Source organism: Gobius niger, assembly GCF_951799975.1.
Source record: "Gobius niger genome assembly, contig: SCAFFOLD_121, whole genome shotgun sequence".
Classification (NCBI taxonomy): domain Eukaryota; kingdom Metazoa; phylum Chordata; class Actinopteri; order Gobiiformes; family Gobiidae; genus Gobius; species Gobius niger.
Genome location: NW_027639183.1, coordinates 10,360 through 16,495, shown reverse-complemented (window position 1 = coordinate 16,495; position 6,136 = coordinate 10,360).

Below are 6,136 nucleotides of genomic sequence, written 5' to 3'. Positions count from 1 at the left end.
AAAGTGTCTTGAATAGGAACACGTATAGTCTCACTACCCACAATGCCACAGTCAACACACACACACTTGATCAACACACACACACACGTGATCAACACACGTGATCAACACACGTGATCAACACACACGTGATCATCACACGTGATCAACACACGTGATCAACACACACACGTGATCAACACACGTGATCAACACACGTGATCAACACACGTGATCAACACACGTGATCAACACACGTGATCAACACACGTGATCAACACACGTGATCAACACACACACGTGTGAGCACATGTGACAGACGTGACAGAGTCTGGAGACGCCCTGGAGAACGTTCTGCTGCTGCAACATCATCCAGCATGACCGGTTTGGTGGTGGGTCAGTGATGGTCTGGGGAGGCATTTCATTGGAGGGCCGCACAGCCCTCCATGTGCGAGCCAGAGGTTCCCTGACTGGCATTGGGGACCGGGATGAGATCCTCAGACCTATTGTAAGACCATATGCTGGTGCTGTGGGCCCTGGGTTCCTTCTGATGCCTGATAATGCCAGGCCACATGTGGCAAGAGTGTGTCAGCAGGTCCTTCATGATGAAGGTATTGATGTTCTGGACTGGCCTGCCCGTTCCCCAGACTTAAATCCAATAGAGCACATCTGGGACATCATGTCTCGGTCCATCCATCAACGCCACGTGGCACCACAGACTGTCCAGGAGCTGACTGATGCTCTAATCCAGGTCTGGGAGGAGATCCCTCAGGAGGACATCCGTGGTCTCATCAGGAGCTGCCCAGGCGTTGTAGGGAGTGCATTCAGGCACGTGGAGGCCACACACACCACTGAGGATGATACAGACTCGTTTTGAGGGATTTCTACAGAATCTGGATCAACCAGTGACCTGATTTGTCACTTTGATTTTGACTATAATTTTGGATCCAGACCTCCAGGGGCTGAGAATTTGATTTCCATTTATCATTCTTATGTTATTTTGTTCTCAACACATTGCCCTACACTATGAATAAAGATTTTCATCCGAAAAATCGAATTGATTGACATCTAGGATGTGTTTTGTGAGTGTGCCCTAAGTTTTGTGAGCAGTGTATATATATAAAAAAGAGGAAACAGTAGAGATATATGTTAAAGTTTATTGAAACAGAGACAAATAAATAAGTAAATGACATCATTCGGGTGAGCTGAAGCAGAGGAAGAGTCGGCATAAAACCTGGAATCCCCAAAGACCCAAACCACGATCCCACATGTCCCCGAGGAACCCAGATTAAACCCAGTTTAAACCCGTTGGTTTTCTAGTTTTCAGCCTCTCTATCCACAGTTTCTCCTGTCTCCTTCTCTGTGCCTCCGACCACGCAGCGCAGGACTCCAGGCCAAACATAGAGAACCCCTCCAGCGGATGTGGAAGGTAATGAGAAACAAGTAAAGTGATATTTTTCTATTGCTGATATTGTACAAATGCTGTTTAAGTCTAGTTAGTAAAGTTTGACCCGTTTCCCCCACGTAGAGTATGCGGCAGCGTCTACACTGGACTGCATATACCACATTCCTACACTGGAGTGAAGCATGGAAATAAACTGGTGCACCTACCCCACCTAGTGGGTTAAAAACAAACTGCGCCTGTCTGTGAGCCCAATGTTTGGTAGAGTGGTCTGTGGGATTCACGTCCAGGAATTTGGACCTGACCAGCAAGTCACGGAAGTTTTTGTTTTTTCTATAGGCTGCAAGCTGTCTGTAACCACCCAGGTAGGTTTCAGGGCCGAACTTTTGTTGGAAATTATTTTTAATGCGTTTTTGCAGTGGCAAATATGGGGCGGAGTGAGTGAAAACAAAAGGAATAATTTTGTTCTGCCCTCTCACAGGACGCAATGTACTTTGTGCTAGGTCTAATTGATTGGAGTGAGGAGTTCTCGCTGATTGGCCGGAAGCCCCACCCTGCGCAGCCAATGAGCGCAAGGTGCTGCTTTTGATTGAACGGAGGAAGCGACGCGAGTAGCCCCGCCGACGGAGGCTGGAAAAAAGGACCCCAATGGCTTCGTGCAGGTGAGTGGGACTAGAACAAATACGATAGAATCTAATAATTTGTGACTTTACAATACCCTTGAACGTGTGTTTAGGGTGATAACTGCCTTTATGCAGAAGCGCATGAGTATCAGTGCTTTTAAAGTAAACTTTAGTGGAGAACTTTTTAGCCTCTGGAGCGCGTGTGTCTGTCTCAAAATACACGGTAGTGTCTAGAAAGTTAACCATTTGCTCATGTAATTCGTATTTTACTTTGATAGTTGCGTGATGGTTGTTCAGAATGTCTATAAACGTTTTAAAGTCATCCACTGAGCCCGCCCACGCACCGATAATGTCATCCAAAAACCTGTAATAGAACAGGGGTTTGATAGGACATTTGTCAAGCGCTTCTCTTTCCCATTCGCTCATATATATGTTGGCATAAGACGGAGCGTATCTATGGCCCATAGCGGTGCCATGGACCTGGAGGTAAGTTTTGCCGTTAAATTCAAAGTCATTGTAACGAAGACAAATCTCGAGTAGTTCTAAAATTTCTTTATCAGGACGTTTGGGGTCGGGGTACCGGTGAAACAGTTTCCCCACCGTTTGTAAGCCCAGATCAATATCTATGTTGGTATACAAACTAGTGACATCGATGGTAAAGAGTTTGGAGTGCGCGGGCAGGCTCAGGGGACAATCGGCCTACCGTTTGGAACCCTGGAGGGAATGGTCCAGCTCTCAGGATCTTTATGGATTTTAGGTAGGAGATAGAACTGTCTTTGGCGCGGATCAGCTGGGCCGAACAGAAAATCTCTCTGCTTGGCTGATATGTATTTTTTACTATGTAGATGTAGAAGAATGGACTTCACTCTCTGAGAGGTTACAGCCTGCAGGCTCTGCGGTATCAGCTTATAATAGGTTGGATTTGACAGCTGCCGATTGGCCTCAAAAAGGTACTGTTGTTTATCCATAATCACAATTTTGGAGCCTTTATCGGCTGGTTTGATGATTATGTTAGGATTACTTCTAAGTGTTCTAATGATAACCGCATATTGTTTATCCTGCTCATTAGGTGCTGTAAATTCAGGGACGAAGTTATTCAAACACTCCACATCTCTCCGGATCAATTCCCTAGTGTCGCCCTCGAGTTGTTCCCACTGTGGTTCCCAGGTAGAGGGACGCACAAAGTTCACAATGTCGTTATCGGAGCCTTGGAAATATTCAGCCAATTTAATGCGCCTGTGATAAGAATACAGGTCCCTTCTAAGTTCTTCACGGTTAAAGCGTATCGGCCTAGGAATAAATGTAAGCCCCCTGTTTAGTAGATCCGCCTGGGCCCCGGTCGGACAAAACAGAGTAGATAGGTTCAAGATATTTGAAGAAGAAGTTAAGGAATAATCCCGCTCACGTTCCTGCATCACAGCCACCGTCGGACCAGAGACAGCCCCCGTCGGCGGGTCGCCAACCTCCGGTCCCAGATTGGGCTGGACGGCTAATGTAAATTTATGTCGATTTGAAGCTGAGCACACCAGTTCCTAACAACGGCGTGTGCAGTAGATCGAGTCCAATGAATGAGGTCGTTAGTAGTGACAATGGAAGAATTTGGCAATTTAGTCAAATAGGAGTAATGTTGACGAATAAAGTCGTTAATGGTGTTAAGCGCACGGGTTTGAGGCCAGGACAATTGAGTTGAAAAATTAATAAGTGCTACGTAAATCTGAGCGTTGGGGAATTTTTGTCGACCTAAATTGTGAATAACACGAAGTTGTTTTATGGATGTTCTATGGGGATCTTGATCTCTGTTATTTAGCCCGACCGACAGCACCACAACCTTCACATGCGGATGAATTTTGGTCTTGGCCATCACCTGTTTGAAATGGTAGAAAGTGGCCCCAGGGAAACAATCTATTTCGACTGCGTCATTTTGAAAGCTCCCTATTCTGGCCAAATTGGAGTCGTCGAGGATGTAAATTGGTCTGGAGCACTGGAATTCCCAGTCGCATATTTTCCTAGTAGGTCTAGCTTTGTGGACTCTGGGTACTCTCACAGAATGAGCCGTCAGGTCCGCACAGAGCGCCGGTGCCCGGTCGTGAGAGGGCCCACCCCCATGGGGAAGCGATGAGGGCTCAGGGTGGTTTTGTGATGCCCTAGAGAGTACGGCAGTGTTATGCCTGATGGGCTCTCTTGTCATCATAGCCCCCATCACCACTTTCCCATGTGTGGGTGAGCCCGTAGGCCAAAGCAACTCGGCGCCCGGTGCGGAGCGGGACCCCGGATCTGCGGGAGGTACAGAGGTAAGAACGTCATTGTTAGAGGATTGGCTATGTTCAGATAGGACTTCCGTAACAGTTTGCAAAATGGCAACATTAGAGAGGTGAGTACCTCTATCATTCCTAATTAAAGAGTTTGAGGTGAATAGGCCAGACCTGTTAATTAATTTTGGAGAAGTGTCTCTATTTACAGGTACGCTACCAGGGACGACGTTACCGGCTCCAGAGAGAGACCACGCGACCCCAACTCCTGGACCACGGCTTGGGACGCGACCGGAAGTGCAGTCGAGAAGGTAAGTAGGGGAGGGGGGAGGAGGAAGGGGATGTGTAAACCAGCTGTACCATTACTGTTATGTTTAGGTAGCGAGCCACAGTTCCCGTGCTTCACAACCTGGATCGCTGGAGACAACGGAACAGGTGGTGGAAGCCGTGGAGGGAGTGGCTCGGCTTGAGACGGAACAGAAGGAGAGGGGATAGGACACAACTCAGGAGTCGAGGAGGTAAGTGGGACTTCGGTAAAGGGGGGTAGTGGGGGAGAAGGAGCTATGCTAAACATTCTATCCCTAACTTGTGTAGGATTTCCAGCAGGACCCGGTAAACCGCCCATGTGCGCAGTGACCGTGTCCACCATGGGACTCCGCGCCCCCAGACTCAGAGATCTGGAGTAGGTTGGAGACGCACGGGCAGGAGCACGGTCACTACGAGGACCGGATTGTCGGCTATCTGAGAGGGAGGGAAACTGTACTGCATCCTCCACAGAAAGGTTTTGGTCAAGCGATGGCAACGTGTCTGAAATGTGGGACGGCTCGTCCTGGTTCTGTAACAGTGATTGAACCACAGTGGCTGTGTTTGGGTCAAGGCGGCCTTTGTAGCGCTTTTTGGCCCAGCCCAAGGCCACCCTAAAGGCCGTTGTGTTAAACGGCATATTGTGGTAAGTAGAAATAACCCTACTGTAGTGGTTCTGTAATATGTTTAGGTTTTCAGACAGCCAGTACCTGGTGTTTTTGTCCACCGCTCGACGTACTTCCTCTGTGGGGGAGGAAGGACGAATGAAAAGGGTAAGTTTTCTAACCTGTTTTAACATGCCCTTAGGCGGATTCTGAGTTTGGATAACCCTCTCAATCACGGAAAGATGATGTACAGCTTGGATAAGCTTAAACATAGCTTTTGCTAGTCCCCGTGTGGGCTCATCAAACGACTGATTCCCGTGTACAAAATGGGCGGCCGGATCTGCAGAGAAAACCCTAGCTGTCCCTAAAGCTAATCTGGGTTGTGAGTCTAACCCTACTCCTTCCCCTGGACCACGCCGAGATGCCCGCGGCCTAACAACCCCGCCCCGTTTGTGTGTATGCAGTGTGCCCACCTGACGTGACGATGCCATGGCTCCTCAAACAGACTGGATTCCCCACGACCACGGCCCGGACCAAGATGGCGCTGGATACTGCACGCGATCGGTGTTGCTCAGGTGTCAGTCCAGGTGGTTGTGGCCGAGGCCTAGTCTATGGGGTGGCTCCAACCGGGCAGGTGAGTGCGGAGGGTGGTGTCAGGGCAAAGCACCCACAGCAAACAGGGCTTAGTGGTGTTCAATAGTTTAAAAAGTCTCTTTTATTTGAAGTTTTTGAGGTTAAAATCTTTGAAAATTTGCAAATTAATCCAAACTGAAAAAATACTCCGGAGATTCAAAAAAAGGAAAAAATTAAAGGGTTAAGAACCCGACAGGCATCCCGGTGCGATCCAAGGGAGATCCCTAACGTTTCGCACGTGCTGGTGCTTCTTCAGAGGGGATGCATGGAGCACACACACAGAGTGTGACTGGTGTTTTACAAGGTTTGCTTGGAAAGCTACAGATCTATAAATCTGTGCCT